The sequence below is a fragment of the Camarhynchus parvulus genome, chromosome Z (genome assembly GCF_901933205.1).
Source record: "Camarhynchus parvulus chromosome Z, STF_HiC, whole genome shotgun sequence".
NCBI lineage: Eukaryota > Metazoa > Chordata > Aves > Passeriformes > Thraupidae > Camarhynchus > Camarhynchus parvulus.
This window is the reverse complement of record NC_044601.1, coordinates 6227547-6252352: the sequence shown is the minus strand read 5'-3', so window position 1 is coordinate 6252352 and position 24806 is coordinate 6227547. Positions and strand designations below refer to the sequence as shown.

General features: G+C 43.2%; 1 protein-coding gene across 6 annotated transcripts in view; it reads right to left on the bottom strand.

The window, feature by feature from the left end:
• The window catches only part of HAPLN1 (hyaluronan and proteoglycan link protein 1), a 66368-nt gene extending 59947 nt beyond the window's left edge, over positions 1-6421 (bottom strand). The window contains exons 1-2 of one of the 6 annotated variants that reach the window (XM_030968867.1): positions 6293-6421; positions 5971-6056 (exon numbers count right to left, since the gene is read on the bottom strand). The gene's annotated coding sequence lies outside the window, so the exon portion shown is untranslated. Of the gene's footprint in view, positions 1-5872; positions 6131-6208; positions 6242-6292 lie in introns of those variants that run through there. The other 5 variants (XM_030968863.1, XM_030968865.1, XM_030968868.1 and 2 more) reach the window with 5 other exon arrangements.
• Between the last annotated feature and the right edge of the window lie 18385 nt (positions 6422-24806).

Sequence of the window (24806 nt, the reverse complement as noted above, 5' to 3'; positions counted from 1 at the left end):
AAAAGCTGAGTCATGCTTTGTGCACATATTTTAGGTCTATAAAATCAAAGCTATCAGAAAAACAAGTCACAAAGACTCAGCAAAACTTGACATTTTGCCTCACATATTTGAATATCCAGAAATGTAGCTTTTCTGAAAATATTAGTGCTTGCATAAATCCTTCAGGTTAAGCGTGAAATTAAAATCCCAGACCTTCCCTGCTGTGCGTGCAGCACCTTGGGGGTTAAAAAAGCTGAGCAAACCACCTCAGGCCATGAGCAGCACGATCAGAAAGTGGTGCCACCACCATGGTCTGCTGCAGTTGCACCTCGTGTGCATCACTGAAATTTCAGTAGGAAAACCACCACACATCCTGTAACATTATTTTTCTCTGATATGGTTCTTATAAATCTTTTGACTGGGCCCAACACTCCAGTGTTTTCACATTTTTCACTGTGCTTTTCCTATCTCTAGGCAGTGTTATTTTTATGTGGCTTGGGGTGGTTTTTTCTTTTGCCCAAAAATAAGTGTATGGAAAAAAAAAACAACCAAACCCAACCAGCAATCACATAAATAAATTGGAGTGTAGCATGTTAATGAATAGGTGGGTAGTTAGTTTTCAGTTGGAGAGTTTGGGAAGTTATTTTGGCAATGAAAATTCTTTTTTCCTACACTAATCATGTCCTTCTTCCATAGGTGCAGGCCTTGGTTCCTCTACTCTTTGCAAATGTGCAGAGCTTTGCTGAATGCTTTATTGACATCACCTTATAGGTACTCACATCTATAAAATCTCAGCAGATTTGGGGCTTTATGAGCTGCTTCCTGATCAGCCATGTGTGTATGCGAATAGATGAAAAGTTTAATTCAATGAGGGCTGTTTGAGTTTCCATTGATTCCACCCAGTCACTGACGTGAGAAATGTTGATTATTTGTGTTTTTTCTGGACCAGAATCTCCCAGAGCAGAGGATGCACACAGGCTGCCCCTTCTCCCTGTGTGCAGGCAGCACTGCAGGAAAGGGATTCTGAGCATTAAAAAGTGTTAATCACAGTAAATTTAGGGATTCTCCATGGCAGGGTTCACTTGTTGACACAATTTATGTACCAGCTGAATTATCAGGTAATGCAAATTAACATATGGCATGCAAAAACTCCTTAATACACCCGAGCAAAACTGATCAAACCCAAATTTGAGCTATCTCTGAGAAACCCCATGGCAGAGGAGCTGGAACTAGATCACCTTTACGTTCCCCTTCCAACCCAAATAATTCCATGTCTCTAACTTTTCCTTCTTTTTGGACTGGAGAAATTTGAAACTTTTTGTTTCTCACCACCAAACATTTCTGACAAGCCCATTTCCATTCTAACCTGCCTCCAATGGCCCACATTTTCCTTGCATTAGATATATTTCCTTGCTTAAGGTAATTAGAAGCTGTTATTAATGGAAAGATGTCTCAAGATAATGGTCTCCTGCAGTGAGGCAAATGCCAAGATGACATTTTTTGCAGCAAGACACATTTATCCAGGGACATTCTTCTGTCTCACGCCTTTTTTTTTTTTTTTTTCTGCTATGCCAAGCCATTAATGATGCAGATTTTGCCCTGATGTGCCCTGGAGTGGCAGTGGCTCTGTGTGCCAGTGGAAAACTTGGTCCCAGGAGCCTTGCAGAGCCCCTGATTAATAAAGTTTGTGTTTCTTTCCCTTGTGATTCACAGCACCAGGCTGGGCAGAGCTGAAGGGAAGGGTAAAGCCACCTATGAAGCACAGGACTGAGCCAATTAGCTCATTTGCTGCTGTGATATTTTGCCTTCCTAGTCTGTAATTCATAAACTTTTCCTGATTAATGGGAAGGCAGGCTTTGGCCATTAACTCACCATTTTGTTAACAACCTCCTGTGGCAATATTTCATGTGAGCCTTGGGAAAAGTTTTAAATGTTTGGGGTTTTTTTAATATTTTTTTTTGAGCTATTGATCATGTTTGAGACACCCAGCCCGTTGTCCTAATCTAAACAAAACAAGCAAACAAACAAAAAAAAAGTGTTTTCCAAGCTGACAGAACGAGAAGGGCGCAGGAATTGTCTGTTCTGCTGAGTGTGACGTTGCCATTTGATTTCCTGCTCAGTGATGAAAACCGAGGAGAAAGTTAAGCACAGGGAGCTTGAATTTGCCGTGTACCATAATGACTCTTTTGCTCCAATAAGCCACTGTGGCACTTATTTTAAATTTGTAGGATCAGAACCATGCATTCACCTCGTTTGGGTGATGTGCAGTGTTGATGGTGGCATTAAAAAAAAACAAGCTGAGGAAGTAGAAGCCTGTGAGCTGGCCAGATTCCATAAATCCCATCACAAAGTACATCCAGATGCATGTTTGCCTGCCTAAAACTTTGCCGTGGATGGGATCATTTTTACAGCTATGAGAACTGACAGCACCTGAATACCTGCCACTGAATAAACAATCTTTATAATGGTTGAATAAACAATTTTCCTTTTCCCATTAAAAAAGACAATTTAAGCTATAAGTGTGTCTGACTCATAGCTTCCACCTGAGGAAGGTGTAAAAAAAAGCTGGTGAAAAAAAAAGTTTATGAGCTTTCATAGAATATTAGAAATAATATATTTCTTCATCTATACTTATCATTGACACAATATTCAGGGAAAAAACCACAAAGGGAATTAAGAAAAGCACATCCTATGTGATCAAGGACTTTTGGAGGGAGCTTTGAAATCCTTGCTTCTCCTGACACAATATTTGTGCAGAAATTTCCTCACTTGTACACTAACAGCCCAGCACATCAAACTGATTGTTAATTTGTGGCTTTTTTTTTTTTGACAGAGTGGTTTAAAAAGTCTCTGCAAATAGATGTTAGTGGCAATTTATAAATAGAAGCCAAACTGATTTTTGGCATATCTAATGGGCACTCAAAACACAGAGACAACCTCCCCCAAAAAAATATAATTTAAAATTACCCCCAAATTACCAGCTGATTTTGGTTTTTAATGGTAAACGTGAATAAAACTAACCACTTACAGTTAAACTGCGCCTGAATTAGTTACAGATGTTGAGAATTTAAGAAAATTCTGCCAAAAGACTCGGCAATATCCACTAGGTGGCATCCAGCGACCGCGTTTGGGCCGCCTTATCTCCACAAAACCTCCCATTCATACCGCAGATAAAGAGCTGCATTATTAATTTATACCACTGCATCCCCTCTACACCTAATATTTGTTTAGCCAGCTGCTTCCTCTAATCCTCCTTAAACACCATTGATTGAAATCCTAAGTATATTCAGAGTTTTTAATTTTTTTTTTTATTTTGCTTTTTTTTTATTTTTAATTTTTTTTTCCCCTACCCCAAAGAACATTTTGTTACCTACAAGTTACAAGCTGCCTTTTCAGGCGCAGCACTGTGTGCTACAGTTCCTACCAGAGGAGACAGAATGTCTAATACTTCCTCACCAGCAACAGAAGCAGCTTGTCATGTGAAAATAACTTTTTTTTTTTTCTATTCCCCACAAAATATTTTTCATTTCCATAGAGTTCGAGCAACGAAATACACCGTCAGGTTTACAACGAAACAGAAATGCTAAATATTTCAACTTCCAGGAATGGTTTGAGCGCTGCTTCAGTGAAAAAAAGCAAATGAAAAGCAGAAAATATTAATTCCAGCTTTCGCACCTTAATCCTTGCAGTGAATTGGAAAACTTTAAATGTATTTAAATGTAAGCAATTGAAAATTCTCCCTCTACTTGAGGATCTCAGAACACCTTTCAAGGGGTGGTCCATACTGGTTCCAGATCTTTTGCTGAGGGGCAAAAAGATGTTAAGTGACTTCATTAAGTATTGACAACTGTCCTTTTGGCCTCAAGCTGCGACAAAAATATTCCTTTTAGTCACATATCAGCATAAAAATCATAAATATTGGGGACATACAGTAGAAAACACACTTCTTACCAATTTTACAAAGTGTAATGCAACATAAACCCTCCATCCTTCCCTGAAAACTTTTCTCCCTCTGCCCCAAGCTTTTGAAGTTCCCTAGGGTTTTGTTTCGTTGGCTTTTAAGGTTTCTTTTGTTTCTTAGTATTTGGGTTGTTTTAACCAGGCTCAGTGGCATGGGGAGGAGCTGAAGCCCCTGGGTTTGGGATGAGAGGATGCTCTGCTCTGGGCTGTGCTGTGAGCCTCTGGCAGGGACAACACTTTTCTCCCTGATGGCCTTTTTTCCTCTTTCCTATTGGAATCTGCTGACACATCCAGGAATCTCATCAAACACTGGCCTTTTGGCAAAATTTCAGTGAGGACTGGCAGTGTCTTCATTATTACATTTATTTTTTAGCGGGGCTTAACTTGTAAAAGCTGCCTCTCCATCCACATCTTTCCCATCCTACTTCATTTTAAAGTGTTGAAAACCATCACAAACTGTTTTGTTTTGGGTTTTTGTTTTTAATTTCTTTTGTTCCCTCTTGCATTCTTCCTCCTTCCCTTTCCCCTTGGCAGGTGTGTAAGGGTTGGGGTCCCAGGTGATGCGCTCAGAACAACTTTGCTGAGCTGCGCTTTACAGAGCTGAGGTTTTGTGGCCCCAGCAGACCCAAAACCCCAAGAAAACTAGAAAAGCTCATGCCTGCGTGTGTGACAGGAGGGTTTTGCCACACCTTGGCACTGCAGATCCCTTCCTCACAGCTGCCAGTGATGATTTTTTTGCTGATTGTGATCTGTATTTCCCCACCTGTCCCTAGAAGCTGTGTTTATGGAGGGGGTCTGTGCCCACATCCACACGACCTAAATTCATCTGTGCTGTCATCTACCACATCACACACAATCCTGACAATAACAGGGCTCTTTTCAGAGCTCCCTCTTCCCACAATTAGGCATTGAAATAGATATAAACAGAAATTCATTGCTGCTCATCACCCCCAGGACACCGAGCACCAACATATATGGCAGCACTTTCTGCCCTTTATGCCCCAGGAGCAATTAAACCCTCACTAATTATACACAAACAGCAATAAACCCCCTTGATTCAAACACACAAAAAGCTCTCCAGCCCTTGCTATCTAAACCTACCACACAGGGAGTTTTGCCATGAATAAACAAGTCCTGAATGGCACCTCTCTATGGGTTTGACCCCAAATAAACAGGCAGCAAAATGATGCAGCTCTCAGAGCCCTGGACCAGCTCATGTGAAGCTACATCTGTAAAATGTACATCTGTAAAATGATAAAGCTGAGGCATCCCAATTTTATCAGGGAGTGGAGATGGTGCAGGAACCTGTGCCAAACCTTATTCAGGCTTCCCTTGACAATAAATAGCCAAAAATGACATCAGTATGTAACATATCACATCTTATCAAAACCCTCTTGCTTCTAACTTTGGATGGGCAGAACTTTCTGCACATTCTGCTTCCAGCCCCTGAAACTTTTTTTTTCCAGTCTACCATGCTCCTTTTCCCTGAAAACTTCTAAAAGCATCTGAATGATGGAGAAACACTTAAAGAGCAAAACAAAAAACAAACAAACAAAAAATAAACAACAACAACCAAAAAAAAAAAAATAAGGAAAGGACAAATCTCTGTGAGGAGAACAATCCCACAGGAGGAAGCCACAGAGCAGAACTTTTTGTCTTTCTGCAGCCTGCAACATGATCCCTGCATGGTAACACAGAGCGCTTAAAAGTCAAAGACGCTGAAGTTTAGCCGGCTTCAATCCGCCTTTCACCCTCCTCAGCTGCCAAATCAGAACTCCCAAAAACCCCTCCAGAGCAGGCAGCCCCGCAGCTGATGCCACAGGCACTGCTCGACGGGTCCCCATCCCACTCGGAGCAGCAAAACAGTGGAAAAAAAACTTTCCCAAAAGTTTGGTTTTTTCCCTTTTTTTTTTTTTTTTTTCCTCCCCTTTACCTTGCGCGGAGCTCCCTGCGAGTTGAGATGCTCTCAGGACTCTCCAGCAGCTGGGAACGGAGGGCAGAGAAGCGCAGGAGGAAGTTTTTGGTGCTCACCTTAAGTCAGAGTTGTGTGTGTGTGTGGGTCCGTGTCTATGTCCCGAGTGTCTCTTTGTGGACCTGATCCAGGCAAGGGAGAGCCACTTTCTCACCGAGAGGAAAAGAAAAGCAACACGTCATGAGTTAAGTACGCCTCCAAGATGTCTTAATTACAGCCCAACGTGCTCCCAGGAATGAGAGGGGGGGAAATAAAACCCGCAGGATCGCGGTTTTTTTCCCTGCGGCTCGCACACACCCAAACGCCCGGAGCAGCAGGATGCCCTCTCTCCCTCCAGGTCCCTGTCCTCGCCCCTCGGGTCCTGCCCGCCCAGATCCGCACCTAAAAAAGCCTCTCTCAAACTCCACTGCAAGTCCTGAGCTAAAAACTACGCGCGACTTAAAAAAAAATTAAAACAAAAAAAATAAAAAGGGGACAGAGAAGAAAGAAGTTGGTAGTGTGTTCCTCATGAAGAGACCATTGAATTTAGGGATTTAGGGTGAGAAACATGACACTTTTCTGACCACTTGCGTCCCAGCCCCCGCTCCTTTTTTCCTTTTTTAACCCCCACACTCCCGTTGATCCGAGGGAGTGATGCAGGAAAGCTGCGCGGGGGTGGGAGCAGCTGGACCCAACAGGATCCCCTCCTGTTCTTCCTTCACCCCCAACTTCCAGCAGGGTTATAAACCCAGGAAACAAACCCACCTTCTCTTATCACACCCCAAAACCAGAACACACCTTGCTCAGGGCCCTGGCATCCCTAAATCCCAAGACTTTGTGCAATTCCTGAACGCCGCCCCAGGCCAAAGTGTTCCTCCAGCACCAAAAATTTCTGTGCTGCTGTCCCCTACACATCGTGAGACACGCAGCCCCAAAGGGATCTGCCAAAATCCACAAAGCGTGTGGCTTTAACCCCTTAAATGCCAAGGCATGAAAAGCACACACAGAGTCAAATCTTACACCTGACTACTGGAGGCAGAAGGTGAGGATGGTGTTGCATCTCTGAACGTATCTAAATCAAAAAAAGCAACCAACCAAAAGCAAAGCCCCAAATCGAACAGCAGCAGATGAAAGGAACAGGGTGGGGGGGAAAGGCCAAGCCTTGTTGGTGCGCTACGTGTTGGCAAGTTCGGGCTCAAATCATGTCACTTGTGTAAAACAGGTGTTGGTTTTTACTCCGTTAGAGAAAAATGAAGTTCTTGATGTCTAAATCTCCCAGCACCAGCAGGAAATAAATGTGGAGTTCTTAACCCCTCCAATTTGCTAGGTTAAAAAGCACAGGCGGTCCAGCCAACTTGGTCCTGTGGATGAATTTTATCCTTTCCCCTTCCCCCTCTCCTTCTCTGATGCTGAGCAGAAGAATGTGGCCGTGTCACACCCACTGCAAATCCCCAACATCATTTTCCAGCCGGGACCCTGCTCAGCTTTTATCGTGGTGGGTGTCAGAACTCTCAGCCCTCGCCATCAAAAGAGGCTGCAGGCCATCAATCCAGGAAATGCCAGAGCCGGACACATCCCGGAGCCGAGGCACATCTGAGAGGGGACACGGGCTCCTTCCAGCAGAGCCCACTGGAAGGGAAAAGAAAACGAAAATAAAACAAACCCCGGGCAAATAAACACGGCTCTGTCTGGAATCATGCAGCGTCCTGACATGGAAAGGAACCATAAGGATCATGGAAGCCCAGCTTCACAGGACACCCCGACAATCCCACAAAGAAGGATCAGGGTATCGGTTTGGGGCTATTAATAAAATTCGGGGGTGGTGGAAACACACCAAAAGGCATGCAATGCACTTCTGTGCAGTGAAATATCGAGGTGCAGGTGGCCTCAGGGATGGTGTTTAGGGACCAAGGATGCTCAGACATGGCTGGTGTTGGGTCTCCATCCCGGGGACACCGAGCCAAGGATGCTCGGACACGGCCATGATTATTGTCCTACATTAAATTCATAGTTCCTTTTCTTTGTGCAACTGCTTTTAGCACCTCTTTTTTTGCCAGCTGTCTTCAAATTCCACAATTATTCCTCCTGCACTCGTCTTGCAGACCAGTGGTGGATCTGCTGCTGGTCCCCAAGACACCCCAGACATCTCCTCCTTCACCCTTCCTGCGGCCGCTCACCCTGAATTTCATTTTCAGGGAGGTGCTCACTCTGAACACAGGAAAAGGGAAGGATTCAGGTAGCAGAAATGAAGCACACTTGATCCCACTGGGGAAGATGTGAGGTAAAACCGGGGGTTGGGTCCCCATCCCCGAAACACCGAGCCAAGGATGCTCAAACACAGCCGGGGTTGGGTCCCCATCCCGGGGGCACTGAGCCAAGGATGCTCAGACACGGCCGGGGCTGGGTCCCCATCCCGGGGGCACCGAGCAAGGATGCTCAGACACGGCCGGGGCTGGGTCCCCATCCCGGGGACACGGAGCTGGGGCACCCCGGGGGTCGGGCGGGGGCTGCCCGCCCTCCGAGGGGCCGAGGGGGTGCGCGGAGTCCCGGCTGGGGCGGCACCGGCCCCTCCCGGCCGAACAAAGGGGCGATTCTTCGGGGCGGCGGGAACGCGGCCCACCCGTCCGCCCGTCCGTCCGTCCGTCCGTCCCCGCCTCCGCCGCGGAGGAAGCGGGCTCGGATTTCAATGACAGAGGGGGCTTTGATGGGGCACGGCGAGAAAACTCAGCTCCGGCGGCGGGGCCAGGGCGGGAGGGCCGGAGGGGCTGGGGGGGCCCTGCGGGCGGGTGGGTGAGGGCGGGATGTGGGATGGGAAGCGGGATACTGGATGTGGGATGGGGAGCGGGATACTGGATGTGGGATGGGGAGCGGGATACGGGATGTGGGATGGGGAGCGGGATGCGGGACGGGGAGCGGGATGGGGAGCGGGATGAGGGATGAGGGCGGGATGAGGGATGAGGGCGGGATGAGGGATGGGGAGCGGGATGAGGGATGTGGGTGCGGGATGCGGGTGCGGGATGCGGGTGCGGGATGCGGGATGTGGGATGGGAAGCGGGATTCAGGGAGGATGCAGGAGGCAGGATACGGGACAGGATGTGGGATGGGGAGCGGGATGAGGGATGTGGGATGCGGGACGAGGGCGGGATGCGGGATGGGGAGTGGAATGGGGAGCGGGATGTGGAATGCGGGATGCGGGATGCAGGATGCGGGATGGGGAGTGGGATGGGGAGCGGGTGTGGGATGGGGAGCAGGATGGGGAGCGGGATGTGGGATGAGGAGCAGGATGGGGAGCGGGATGCAGGCAGGATGTGGGAGGCAGGATACGGGAGAGGATGTGGGATGGGGAGCAGGATGAGGGATGCAGGATGGGGAGCGCAATGTGGGATGCGGGATGGGAAGATGGATGCAGGCAGGATGCCGGAGGCAGAATACGGGGCAGCATGTGGGATGGGATGGGAAGCAGGATGCGGGATGAGGGACGGGGAGCAGGATGTGGGGCGGGATGCAGGCAGGATGCAGGAGGCAGGATATGGGATGAGAGGCAGGATGCATGGCGGTGTGCGGGGCAGGATGTGGAGCAGGATGCGGGATGGGATGCGGGATGAGGAGTGGGATGCGGATGCGGGGCAGGATGTGGGATTCAGGGAGGGATGCCGGGTGGGATGAGATATGGGATGCAGAGCAGGATGCGGGGAGGGATGCGGGGCAGGATGTGGGAGGAGGCCCAGGATGCAGGGCGGTGCGCGGGGCAGGATGCAGGACGGGATGCGGGATTTGGATGCAGGGCAGGATGCAGGATGTGGGCTGGGATGCGGGATGCAGGGTAGGATGTGGGTGGGATGCGGGCAGCGGTGGCTCAGCACAGAGCTCCGGGCACACCCGGGTGAGAGGGGCTGGGACAGCGTCCCCCTCCCGTTCCTGCCCTCGGGGCCCTTCTCGCCTCGCTGTCCCCACCCTGTCCCTCCCCAACGAGGCGTGATGCCGCGGGGAGAGCCATGAAAGTGACCAGAAATGGGCATTTCGCCGAGTTTTTTCACTCATGTTTCATGGTGTTTGTTTCCCCGGTGCTCTTCCTCGGGTTGTTTACTTGTTTTATTTGCAGCGGGTTTGGGCTGAGAGACTCCAGGTCATCCACACCCTGTGCTGTGGGGTTTGGGTCAGCAAGGCTTTTAGGAGCCCTATTTTTGGTTTAGAGGCTCTCTTTTTGGTTTATTAGACAGAGTAAACCGAAAGGAACGGCAAAGTGAACCTGTGTGGTTTCTGTTATAAGTCAGGTTCAGGTAACTAAGACGGTGAAACGTCACGGAGTCTTAAAATAAAGCCTTCTTGTAAATCTTAAAATTAATTCTAGCACCCTGTGGAGGTTTGAAGACCAGCTAATGGAGCTGCTGGATACCAAGAGGATAGATCTGTGTGAAGTTCTTTTTTTCCTGGCTTTTCCATAGTCATCCTTCAGGCCCCCACCACTGAACACTGCTGAGCCAGATGCTGGGCTCAGAAATGTCATTTTGGGGCAATATGTGTGTTATCATTTTGTTGACCAAAGGGTTAGGGTTCAAAACAAGCAGAATGTTAATTATGAGCTTTGTTTGAGGAGGGAAATGCAATTCTGCATGAGTTTTGGGTCAAACCCAAAGTCTCTGCTCAGCATGACACGAGCTGCTGCACTGTCTCAAAGGAACCTGCCTGATTAGCACTCAACAGAGGTTAAAAAAAAACCAACAAAACCCCCTGATTTCACATAGTTCTGACACTTCTGGAGGCCTAATCTGCATATCTCGATGGTGATGTTTCAGTGTCAGCCCTGTGGAGGGATTTTTGAGAGATGTGGAGCTAACTCCTGCTGAAGAGCCACTCCACGTGCAGAGTGCTGCTCCGTGCACATCCCGAAACATTAAATAACCATATCTATGACAGTGATCAGGGTTGCTCACTGCCTTTCTTCCAAGCAGAGTTTAGGTGTGATTTTTTCCTTCCCCTCCCAGTATCTGACCATGAAAGGGTGCAGAGTGAAAGCTGTTTGCTTAAACCCAGCTCAGATAAGATGAATAGATATGGGGTTTGCTTTTACCTAGGAGCATTGTCACCACAGGCAGCTTCACAGGCCTGCTGATTATTATTCCTGGCACCTCAGACCACAGCAACAACTCAAAAAAAAAAAAAAAACAAACCAAAACCGAACATTCAGTACCATTTTGTGAAAGATATTTGAATTTTCCTTTTTAATATGGATGCAAAAATGGCATCCTCTGCCAAAGGAAGTCTTGTCATTCGTGTTGCACTGGACTACAATGGAAAAACATTTTGGAAACTCCCACAGTTGCCACTTAAAATTGGCTATTTTTCAGGCTTGGAGGAGAAGGACACTGGGAAAACAGCACCTAAAGCATAATCTTCCAAATGAACCTAAAAAATCAGGGGAGGAAGAGTTTCAGGGGTTTGCTTTTAACAGGTTTATCTGATTTTACATTGCTCACTTCTTGAGGGACTTGCTTTTAAAGCTTGTAAAAGTCCTGCCACCCTGAAATTCTTAGAAATTTTCCAATCACAGTTGGTGCCCATCAGGATTTTTTGTGGGGGGGCAAGACAAAAAGGAGATAAAACCATAAACATACACAACTGATATAAAAATTAGACTTCTTTAGTGAGACAGCTTGGTGCATTTAGGGTTTGTCAGAAAAATCAGGTGTTGGCAGGCACGTCTTCCTGCAGGAAGATTATTGTCCTACATGAAATGCACAGTCCATTTTCTCTGTGCAACTGCTTTTAGCACCTCTTTTATTGCCAGATGCCTTCAAGTTTCACAATTATTCCTCCTGCACTCGTCTTGCAGACCAGTGGTGGATCTGCTGCTGGTCCCCAAGGCACCCCAGACATCTCCTCCTTCACCCTTCCTGCGGCCACTCACCCTGAATTTCATTTTCAGGGAGGTGCTCACTCTGAATCCAGGAAAAGGAAAGGATTCAGGTAGCAGAAATGAAGCACACTTGATCCCACTGAGGAAGATGTGAGGTAAAAGCTAAGAATATGATGAAAAATGTGAGTTATGCACTTCCTCTGCTTGGAAAATTCAGCAGGGTGGACGCTATGAGTCACTGGTATAAAGCTACTGAAATCTGCAGGAGAAAAAAATAAAAGGCAGCAGAACATACTCTTTTTATTTATGATTTTTTTTTTTCTGGAAACCAGCCTACACATTCATGCAAATTTTTTACTGAAAAGAAGGAAAAAAAAACACAGAAGGGAGGTACAAATATGGTGACAAATAAAGTAACACCCATCAAAAATTATTTAGTCAAAAGAAAATATATGAAAGGACTGGTTTTCCAAACTGACTGAAAAGAAAGGAAATTATTTTATGCCAGCTGAACAGTCAGCTTTCCATTTGAGATTATTTATAGATTCTCAGTCTACAGAGTTTTCTCCTTCTCTTTTACAAGTTGGGCTTTTTACACTATGAGGTTGTTTTCTTCAGACTGGTTGTCAGGTTTCAGTGAGATATTTGTGGCTCTTTAATACTCCTGTCTACATAATCTTTTCCTTTTTCACAGCATTCTCATTCCTACGGCTTAAGAAATGGAACACCAACAAAAAAAATTCACGGAAAAAAATTCAGATTATCTCTCTCCTAACATCACTTTCTCTGGAGATGGATGGATGGGCTCTGCAGAAGGAATTTGCACGGTCTCCATCTTGCCTGATTGTATCAGGAGAATGATTTTCATATAAACACACTTTTTGACTTGGCGCTTCCATCACGCGATCTTTACACAGCCCTCTCCAGAATATTCATTGATTTTTGTCTTCTGATCTGCCTTATCTCTGCCTTGCCCTGGAATCTGATTTGATTTATTAGCACATTGTTGTTGGGCCCGAGTCCAGGCTTTTCTGAGAATTCTTTTGCTGTTGATTCTGCATCTGACAAGTAGCTGGGCCAGACTAGGATTGTTCCTTTTGCTCCTGCAAGCCCAAAATGTTAATTTTTAGGTTTCTGTTTTCCTGATGGGCCCTGGGGGTGAATTGGTGGAGCAGAAATGGAGAGTGATCCTCAAGAATCCAAGGAGGAAGATGACGAGCATCAAGGATTTATACTAAATAGTGTAGGAGCAGGAGCAGGAAAGTTTCTGCCACCAGCCCTCAAGTTAGCAAAATACTTTGCATTTTCACCATACTTTCTGCAGCTCTTACAGGTCTCATGAGTGTTTGGGCTCTGCACACCCCAGAAATGAGAGAGTTTTATTCCATGAGAGAGCAGAAATCTGGTTTAGGAAGCGATAAAAGGGAAATATTGAAGGCAACCTTTGGACTGAACAGGCTCAGTAGTGGATAAGATACTTTTAAAGGCAAACTACCAACTTCTGTTTTCTGTAGTCTTAAGCATTGATTTTTCAGGTAAGTTGAAAGAAAATAATCAGTTCCTGTAAATTACTTGATTTGCCCTTACTGCTCCTTTTTTAAAGCCACACATAGACTGCAATGCCAGCTGAGTCTCAGGATCAGTGAATATCCACTGTGACTGCTGGAAAATCAGTGAATTCCCCATGTGTGGGGACTGCATCATCCCACAAAGATCACAGGTACCCTCCCACACAGAGTAGGTGGCGTTTTCCAGTCTGTATGAACATGACTGATTTTTGGTGTTTAACACCACAAACCACATGATTTCAGGCAATTGTGGCTCTCTCAAAGCTTAGAAGTGACTCCAAGGAAGTGACATTTTCACATGGAAAACAGAGCTGGTTTCTACTCAGCGTTGGACCACCATGAATAAAATGCTGCTAAACTGACTGTGCTACCATCCTTCAAGCCATTCAGAAAGAAAAAAAACCACTTTTAATAACTGAACTAAGGCAGCCCAAGCCACTAGAAATGAGAATAGACACAATAAGGATTATCTTGATTGCAGCTCCCTGGCTTCAATTACAGCTAGGATATCTTTTAATACCAATGAGAAGCTCTGACATCAGTTCCTCATTTGAGCACTGCTTTTACTGGTTTCTTATGGGATGTCCCTCAAATGAGAGGTTTTAACACCTGAAAAATATTTTGTGAGAGACACCTTGTGAAAGGTTTCTTAGAGGTTTTGCCATTGGCATAGTTTAAAAGGCTTTTTTTTTTTTTTTATGATTGTTGTCTTGAATTCTGCTTAAGGTTTTTGTGTCCTGGATATCCAGGGATATTTTCTCTGTACCTCCTGGGAGGGTCCTGCAGGGCTTGCAGGGCTCCTCTCCTGTGCTGGGTGGTGTTTTCTGAGCCCTGTGGAAATGTGGGGAGCCGTGGTTACACTCAGATTGTGGTGCCTCCAAGGATTTCAGCTTTGGAGGAGTTTGGATCATGGACCCCAGGCAGGAGCCAGCAGCCACCAGGGCACAAAAGCCAGCTGGTTTCCAGAGGCAGAGCCCTCAAGGCTCACACTCTGAGGCCAGCTGGCCCAGGGATGGCTGGCACTGACACTGCCACACGCTCTAGGGGCACTTTTTCTTAGTGAGGGGGTGTCGCAGGCATCTTTTATGGAAAATCCTTTCCTTAGGATTTTTCCTCCTGAGAAGCTGAGAGGCCTCAGGAACAAAATGTAAACAATGGTTATCTGCTGCTGTGGAATGCAACAGGTGCATCTGTGATTGGTCTCATGTGGTTGTTTCTAATCAATGGCCAATCACACTGAGCTGGCTCAGGCTCTCTGTCCAAGCCACAAACCTTTGTTATCATTCTTTCCTATTCTATTCTTAGCCAGCCTTCTGATGAAACCTTCTCTTCTATTCTTTTAGTATAGTTTTAATGTAATATATATCATAAAATAATAAATCAAGCCTTCTGAAACATGGAGTCAGATCCTTGTCTCTTCCAAGAACCCCTGGGAACCCCATCACAAAGGGGGTTGCTTGGGTTTACGGATGCTGCCTGAGGTTTGGATGGGTGAATATTTTTGGCATTCCCACTGCATCCAAAAGGCTCAGACATCTGCATTTACAAGCAGGAGCTGATCCAGAGACTTCTTTAAAGAGTCACTGGCTCTCCGTGCCTTATTTTACAGCTTCCATGCTCTGTAAGGAGCTCTTGTATTACACGTAGCAACACACAAACCCCATTCCTTCTGCATGTGACTGAAACAAGAGACAGGCTTGGTGTCCCACTCATTTTGGGGAAATCATCAGCACTTGCTCAGGCCCACTGCAGCAGGATTTCCAGCATGAGTAAAGGAGCTGACTAGTCCCAGTTATCTGCTCTTTCAGCCGGGTATTCCGTGTAGGGAGATGAGGAGACGTGAACTGCAACGCTGTCAGTGTGTGACTGGTGCACCTCTTACATCTCTGAGCAAGGCTCTTCATTATTTCTGCTTCCCAGGGGTTGTGAGCAAAATTAAAATTTCTGTAAGAGCAGATTCCCCGAAGGCCTAGGGTGACCTCTTTTCTCGTTTTGTGTGATAGGGCCTTAAATCAAACGCAACAGTTTTCAGTTAATACATTTCATTTGCTGACAGCGTGACATTGTTGGTATTTAGGCTTAAATTCATATTCTGTCAAATCTCATTAGTTTATTTTAATAAGGATCATCTTGATTGCAGCTCCCTGGCTTCAATTACAGCTAGGATATCTTTTAATAACCATGAGAAGCTCTGATATCAGTTCCTTATTTGAGTACTGCTTTGTGCTTTCTTATGGGATGTGCCTCAAATGAGAGGTCTTAACACCTGAAAAATATTTTATGAGAGACACCTTGTGAAAGGTTTCTTAGAGGTTTTGCCATTTGCATAGTTTAAAAGGCGTTTTTTGATTGCTGTCTTGAATTCTGCTTAAGGTTTTTGTGCCCTGGATATCCAGGAATATTTTCTCCAAGGAGTTTGATGGGTTGTGATGAGCTGTCCTGGCAATTCCATACCTACTGTTGGAATTTATTGTGCTGCTGCTTGGAAGTGATGGATAGCATGATTCCCTGCAAAGGAAGCGGTCACTTTGTCTTTTGAGCCCATTAACACATTTTCTGTGGTAATAGAATGCTCCTTGTTTTTGACAGCGGTATTTCTACCTGCAGGTGTGGCTTTCGTGGTGGTTTTTATTTTGGGATTTGCTAGAATTAAAATTCATTATTTGAGTAGATATACATATATATATATATACATATAGGTCAACACAAATAACTTTGCTTGTCCTCTGTGCAGGGTTTCCATCAGTGTAGCTGAGGGAAAGCTGGATGTAGTTATTCTCATTTCCTGTTTACTCGTTCTTGGAAAAAAATTGTCAAAAGAGATGAAAACCTCGTCTGACTTGGTGACAAGACCCAGTGAATCACTTCTGATACCATCTCGTGATCCCTATCTGGTGGAGTATTTTGAAGTGGAGTCTCTGTCAGTACAAATATATTAAACATATGCACACATAGGATAGGGCTGCCAAGAGCTTAATGAATTTAAATGTTCAGGAGTGCAGCAGTTGTACACTGGGGTGTGTTCTCACCATGATTTTAAATGCTGTTGGTTTTAATTTCTTGAATGATTCAGTGTGGAAAATATTCATCAGGTTATAAAAATGTGTTGACTTTGATCCTTCTTTATTTTCTTTTTTAGGAAGACTGAAAAATCTTTGCCGTCACAGTAAGTGGAAAATCAATGTAATAAGAAAATGATGATTTACCTTTTCATATGGAAATATGTCTTCTGAGCACAGTTAGAAAAAGAAGCCTTAAAGAGATTCAGAGAATTTCTCCTTTTTAAATGAGGATGGTTATTTAAGAAAAACAATTTAAATGGGAGAAGAAAAAATCTTATTCACCAGTGCTGAAATTAACTTCACCTGCATAAATTCTGAGTTATAATCTATGAAACCATTCATATGAGGAGAACCAAATGCTGTTGGAATGCTGAAGTTTTACAGTTGTGAGCTATGCCACAAAAATCAAGTCCTACATAGTAAAAGTCTTTCAGCTGAGCCCAGCCTTCCTCATACTTTTGCAATAAATGCAGAAGGTATGTCCTTAGCAACACGAGAATTTATCTGTTTTAAAAGGCACATTATTGCTCTGCAGAGAATCTAGAAGAAAGGAAACAGAGTTAAACACATCAAAACTGGTAAAATAAAATTAAAAGTAATGCTGATGAAGCCTTGCTGGCCAAAACACAGAATGAATAGAGGGGTTGTGTCGCTTGTGGAGGATACAAACTAAAATAGCAGTTCAGGCTATAACCCTGTAGAGCTCCAGCCACAGGGACCCTCACCCTGATCCAAAAAGAGGATTGGAGTATTTAAAAAAATGGTTTCCTATCTTCAGAGTCTCTGCTCCTTTCGAGCTCCACCACGAACCATTCACCACAAGCAGCAAATAACTGGCTGAGCTGGGGATGAACTGTAGGAAAAAAAACTGCTTAGACTTAAAAAAAAAAAAAAAACACCCAAGCCAAACAAACAAACAAAAAAAAGTTGCTCTTATGCTATTTTGTGTCAGTGAATAATCACAGCAATGCTTTCATAGCATCACAAATAAATACCCAAATGCCTTCCTAAAATACCTAAAACAGCCAGCTTTAACATTTTTGGGTTTTTTGTGCTTTTAAAAGTAGTTGCTATGTATATGTGTGTGAACTTTTTTTGAACCTGACAGTATTTCTGTCCCCACCAATTAAATATTCTGTGGAAAAATGCCACAATTAATAAAAAACCCCTGTCTTTAGTTTTTTCCTGCATCATATACTAATTTTGGGTAGATCTAATATTACCTTTTTGTGCATTTTACCAATTTTGCGCATGCTACCAATTCTTTGTGCATTATTGGGTAATTCCAAGAGAGGTTAAACAATTTGTTTTAGAGTCTTAATTTTCTGAGGGGGCCTTTGTGACAAGAGAGCGCCACCAAAACAATGGGTGAAAAGAATTATCCTTCTTTCCAGCAGCGAAAAAGTTTTATGGTTACAACAAACTCTTAAAATAAGGATGAACAATGAGGACGGCATTGTTGTATTTTAAAGTATTTAGTGAATAATTTAACTATTACATTATTTTCTTCTTGCCAGGAGAATTTTCAGCCCTGCAGATTAGGGCAGCTGTGCAATGCACCTGGCAGAAACTCAGTCTGGAAGAAGTAGATTTCTGGATATTGAATTTTATTTTCTCCACATTCCTTGAATATAGCAATAAACCAAAATTCTTCTGCCTCTTTTAGTCAGAATACTTTGCTGATCTTGGTTGCAGCTTTCCAGTGTTGGGGACTACAAAGGAAGAGCCTTAATTAAAAAGAAAAATAAAAAATCCTAGGTTTCTTAGGAAGTTCTTTATTAATTTCCATTTTAGGGAACCAGAACATTATGTTGTTCAAAAAAGAAGTGTTTATGAGGCATTGGGTGCAGCAGGATTATTAAATTTTATAGGCAGATCTGATCCAGAGCGGTGAAAGAATTCTGTGTTTTTTGCACACATAATCTCAAGATTTCCATGTTTTCTGTAGATTTACCTAATTATTTCCTCATTAAAAACCAGATTTTTGCTTCTGAAGCCACTTAGCTCCTTGTGCAGTACCCTGAAAGAGCTACAACAACAAATACAGAGGAAAGTACATCTATCTGTGCACAATTTGATGATGATTCGCAGTAAACTGAGAGTGCACAACCAGTGAAATGCACCCTGAATAGATTTAGTGGCAAGTTCTGTGATGTGATCCAGAGAGGGAAAATTCAAATGCTTGAATTAGGCAGCAGAAAGTCAGAATGAGGGCTTGGGCAGGTAGAGAAGGTAGAATTTGCCATCTAATAGGCATCTGAATTTGAATTTAGCTACCTACATTTAACCTGTATTTTATTTTTGGACCTACAGCACTGACTTGGGACTTGCTTTATCACATAATCTTATATCAAATATCCCCTGCTCATACAATGTTGGTTTTTTTTCAAGGTGACGAGCAAATTGCTGTTGTCATCTTTAAGTATGGAATAAAATAAAATGCTGTAATTTTGGTGCCTCAATTTCAAGGCAAAAAGAGCAATTGGTGTGGGCTGGCTAAGATTAGATTGGTGCTCCCATGTTTTTTGTGAGACCCGCACAGATTTACTTCCTGTAAAGGGTATTGATGCAAATTGAACTTATTTCACAAGAAAATGAACATAGTAGTTTTCACAGAACAAGACAAATTCAGTCTGAATAAAATCTCCAAAGTATGGCTTCAAATGCACTTAAAAAAAATTTAGCAAATTCACACCTTAGTTAAAAAAACTGACTTAATTAAACACAGTAGCTAAAATCTTTGTGTATGAGAAAATATTCATCCTTCCAGAATCAGCTGGTCTTGAGTATCTGCTGTGAGAAATTTATGGTCTATAGGTGAGAAATTTATGGTCTATAGGTGAGAAATTAGGGTGAGAAATTAAGAGCAGCTTGGTTTGGAAAAGGAAAGGTGAAAGAGGTCTGGATGCTGCACATGAAAACCAACAGAGGAGTGTTATTTTCTTGTTGGATACTGAGAATTTTGGGCTTTCTGTGCTGACCCCCAAGAGAATACTGCATTGACCTGAGGCTGTGGAGAAACTTCCAAAATGGAATGGCAGAACTGGGATTGTGGGTGTGGAGCTTGAATAGAAGTGTGTGATATCACAACGTGGAAAACTTAGAGTTTAAGCGTTTAGAAAATAGCAATAAATATAGAGCTAAGATGGAGGTTTGCTTTACCTTCTCCATGGGTTTGGGTGGTTTTGAGTAATTGGATAAAAAAGTCCTCATTGTGGACCACAGGCGGTTGGTTATTGTGTTAAAAGTAAAAATAATTTAGGTGTCATTTCTTAATTGGGCAGGTTTTCCTTAAAAGACCTTGTATAGGAAGATAGTTAGCCATTTTTGTAGCTTTTTAGTGAAATGCTGTAAATCTCACAACTTGTAGGATTGTAATATAGATAGGAAACAATAAAAATCTGAGTCTGAACACCAAATACCATCTCTAACACTTCAACCCCAGCCCTGACAGAGGCAGAAAGGAGCGGCCAAGAACCAGCAATGGACAAACAGCCAGAAGGTGATTTTCCTTGGAGCGGGTGACAGAATTGCTGCTGAGCAGGATTGCCCACTCCATTTCAACTCTGTGGCTCTCTCCTGAGGGACACCAGCAGGGTGAACCCACATGGAGCAGCACACTGCCAAAAATTCCAGGGGAGGCAGGAAGGAAATGTGCACCTCTGGATGGGAGCTGGAGGTCTGTGCTCGCAGTGAGCCAGAATTTGTGAGCGTGGAAGGGTTTGGAGGTGCAGCCACCCTGCAGTGTGCTTGGAGATGTTCCTTGAGCTTTTATTGCAGAATCAGCTTTATTACATGGCTGAGACAATAGGAAGATGACAAAAGCTCATGTGCTGCCAGCAACAACCAAAGATTTCTTTGCTGCAGAGCATTTTAAAAGCTTTCTAGCCAATAGGATCTTGCTAAAGGTTACAGACAATTGTTCTAGCCAATCACTAAAAGCACACACACACTTACTTCACACAATGCTCATCTTTTTTCTATTAACGATACACAATACTTCATTATTAAGCTTAAAACCTTAAAATCTTACTAAACATATTTTTCTGCAGTCATAAAACTCAGGCTATTGTTTGATGTCCTTACTTGCTATACTGTTGTAACTTTTTCTACCTTCAGACTTTTCAACTGCAGCTAGTTCTAAGGTCTCTGCTCTTTCTAAAAAGCTTCTTACCTTTACTATTTCCCACACAAGGACTCATCTTTTGCTGAGCTGGGCATGTTAACCAGCAAAAAAAAAAAAGAAAAAAGCTGTGTATGCCATTGTAGAGGGAATTCTAGTTTGGAGAGAACTCTGTAATTAAAGTTCTCCCAGCACCTGGAGCATCTCATGTCTGTGCCTAGCTGGGTGGACATCCTTGCTCTGCAACAAGTGCCTGGAAATTCCAAGATCCACTTAAAGTTCCTGCTTTATGTCAAAGAGAAAACTCCAGACAGTGATGTTTGAAGCTTTGCCAACTTTGGGTGCTGGCTTAGGTTCGCCCAGCATGGGCGTGCTGGAAATTAATAATGAGCAACAGGATGCATCTCAGAATCAGTCAGAGGGATTTTCCCACCCCTGCCTTCCCCCTGCTCTGTTCCTTTGAGCAGTTACTCCCTCTCAGGTCAGACGTTCACTTCAAATATATGTGGGCTTTTCTGGATCACCAACCTTAATCTTTCCCAGTCACTTTCCTGGCTCATTTCTCTTCTGTGCTGATTTCCCTTGAAAATATCAAGCCCTGTTCTGTTACAGTGCTGAATTTACCCTTTTCCCTCCCTACCTTTCTCTTCCCCCAGGCACTTCACCAATGTTTTGTGTCCCAAAGAAGTGTTGAACAGAACACTTGTTGCATACTGCAGTTAAGAAAAAATGGTGTTTAATGTTTGAATGCATTGAGGCTTCTCGCAGGCATCATTCATGACCTTTTCTGCTGTTCCTGGGATTGTGCTTTGTAATTATTCAGGATATTTTTCACACCAGGTCCATTTTCCCCCCCATACTTTCACACCTGAACTTACAACGTGCACTGATTGCCCTGTGTTGTTCATCTGCTTCATGGAGATAAGATGGAGTTTACAAAGGTTCCTTTTTGGCTATCCTGTATCAGTTAAAAATTATTTTTTATTGCAAATTCCATAGCAGATATGTCAGCAGATATTAATTTTTGATTACTAAATCTGCTGCTTTTGTTGGTTTAATGGGAGAAGGTGGAAAAAGAATGAGCAGTGGCAGGGTTAAATTTGACTTCTGAAGTGGGAATTTGAGCAAAAAATAAGTCATGGTGAATGAAGCCATAATCTGTTGCACTTCCCCTGAAGGAAAAGGCTCCACTCTTGCAAAATTACTTTATGAAGACGTGCTGGTTTTAGTTTGAAAACTGGGTGCAAATACTAATTTTGTGTAGTGGTTTTGGTCTGTTTGGTCTGTTAATTTAAGATCTCTTTTTGGTTTGTTAATTTAAGATTTTCTTTAATTCTCAACTAGTGTGTTGATGAGTGTGGTGAGTTTTATTTTTGGTTAATTATTGATATACTTACTTTTTGTTGTGAGATAGGAAGATAGGATTAGGAGAAAGGTAAAGTAGGTTTAAAACTTTAAAAAGGTATAAAGAAAATTTTATTAACAGTAACTAAAAGAAAAAAAAAAAAGTAGTAAGAATCAAAACAAACCCTCCAGAACACATCTGCTCCCCCCACAACTTTTTCTTTCCTACTGACAATGTGAAGAAACAAAACCTAAAATTTTTAGGCAGTAACGCCTAAAATGTAAGTAATGCTTAAATTTGTAAGTAACTCTTGACAACAGTACAAAAAAAAAAAAGAAATTACAAATAAGAAAGAAATTACAAAAATAAGAAAGAAATGTGGGTTAAAGTCAACAGGTGGAGATGCCAAGTGCTGCTGGGGTAGAGCAAATGCTCAAGTGGAATTCTCTTATTTCCCGGAGGATGTGAAATTTCCTGCATTTCCCTGACCAATGATTGCAACCTGCCCTGGAGAGCAAGGGAAGAGGAGGGAGAAGAGCCTGCTCACGTCTCCCATTGAAGTCCTACTGCTTTGAATAAATAATTAAGCTTTCACACCTCTCAGGTGAGTGTTCTCAGCACAGCTAACACAATCCCATGTCTGCTCTCACCAACTGCTTCAGTATTTTTTTTTTGGGAAAGAGAAGCATTGCAGTGTCAGAACATTGATGAAAACAGCGGCACCCATGCACAGATGTGGATCTGCCTCTATTTTCCAGTTTTATTGAAAAAGGACAAAATTTTCCTGGCTCTTGGGTGTCTGGGTGCAACCTCTGTGTGCTGGTGTTTGTCCTGGTGGGTGTTTGGTCATTTGTGCAGCATGGGATGGTTTGGAGAGGAAGGGCAGAGTTTGGGTACAGTGGTTTGTCCCCACAGTCACAAGAGGAAGGTGATTTGAAGAATTCTACAATTTCCAATATTCCACACAGTAGCTGGACTTCAATACAGCTGTGATTTAACAGAAATTAAATACTTTGAATTTTTTTTTTTTTTTGTTTGAAACAACTTGAAAGCCAGCTACAGCACTAGAAATGGCTCAGTTGTAGTTTTCCTCTGTAGACAGGCACTGAAGTGGCATCAGTTTAATAACAGACTGAACAGATCCTATGCGAGAGATGACTGACCTTGAAATATTAAAAAAAAATCAAAATATAAAGCCTGTGTAATTAGACCAGAAGAGTGGAAGCCAAATGCTCTGTTGAGGGCAAATGGCATACATGAAAATATTAAACAGCTGCTGGCAACGTGGCACTGAAATATCAGATAATGCCAGCTCTGTTCTCAGATGAATTCCAAAGGTATTTCTTCTTGGAAGCTTGCTTAACACTGGTAAGAACCATCTGAATTTTTCATACACCTTGATGGGTTATAAATTAGCTGTGATCACTCTGGAGGAAGGCCTGTGCCTCACAGGAGGAAAAACTCAGTGAGAACATCTGCTCAGATGCGCCGTGGTGGTCAAGGAAGCAAAGAACTCGCTGGGTTATATCAGGGAAAATGTGTAGAACAAAGCTGAAATTCCAGCATTGCTGCTGTGCATTATCTTTATTTCTTTTCTTAATGCTTCAGGAATTCCAGAATGTCAGGGAAAATGCTGCAAGTGCGCAAGCTTGGTGTCTGACTACCCTTTGTTTGGTTTTTAAGGTGAGAAATGACAGCTCGTTTTATTTTTATTTATAGCCTTGTTTTCATTACATAAAAATAGTGCTTAAAGCTTGAACAAGTATTAACTCTCGTAGCCCTATCATAAATAAAAGTGAGAGAAAATCTTTATATTAAGGTCATCCTGTCTTAAATAAAGATTCAAGTGCAAAGCACATCATTTGAGGTGTCAGAGGATTTTTCACATGGAGAGAGCTTGAAACAATGGAAAAAGTTTGAATTATTGAGTGTGTAGAGGAATTGTGGCCATAGTGGGGAAAAAAAACCCCAGAAGATGGAGCAACAGAGGGAGCTGAGACCCTTTCCTTTCCTCACAGGAGAACTGAGAGGTGCTCAGTGAAATGAAAAGATGGCAAAACCTTTCAGGAAGGCTGAAGGTGTTAATGCCACTACCCTGGTCAGGACTTTGCAATTGCTTCCCAAATTTCTGGTGTTCTCAGGAGATTTTAATGTCCAAAATGGCATCTGCTCATGAGTCACTCCTCTCTTATTAATTATTATTTTTTGTTAATTTATAAGAGGAAAATAAATATAGATGCAAAGAAAAATACATCAATGCAAACCAGAACAGCTGGTATTGGCCTAAAATAAAACTTTTGGTAAATGGTAAATGTCTTGGTAAAAGTCTTTATTTCCTCTGGAGCAGAGAAATCAGGATGATCTGAATTTTGACTAATGACATTGTGGGCTAAATCTCTCTGCTGTCTCCCATTTCCTGTTAACTCTCCACATCCTGTTTAGATTTTCATGAAATAGCTCCTCTCCTGCTGTTTTTTATTTTACAGTGGTGTCCCAGAAAATACAGGGGACATTCACCTTAACAAGGCTCTCACCACTATTAAAAAGTGGTGTCAGATTTAGAGACAACAAGGAACATTTATTCTGCCTTTCAGAATATTTGTGAGGGATGTCCATCCCCAGCCATCAAATTTCTGAATCTTTTGGTATTTTGATGTGTGGTGCATGATGTTTTCCATTAATAAGCCCTTGATTTGGGGCTATTTCTTAGTATATGCTTAAGTTTCAAACTTAATAATGTTTTATTTTTAGCATGTTACCTGGATGTTTGGCAAGGTAGTGGAGGGACGGATTTGAGCAAGGAAATTTCTGCTGCTCAAACCTTCCACATCCCACTTCAAGATGTATTTCTGGACACAGTTAATTCTTTGGAAAATTCATAGGATAAAATCATGCATTCTTTTAGGCTGGGAAAGACCTTTAAGCTCATCCAGTCCTGTCTGTGTTATTAAGAATTGGTCA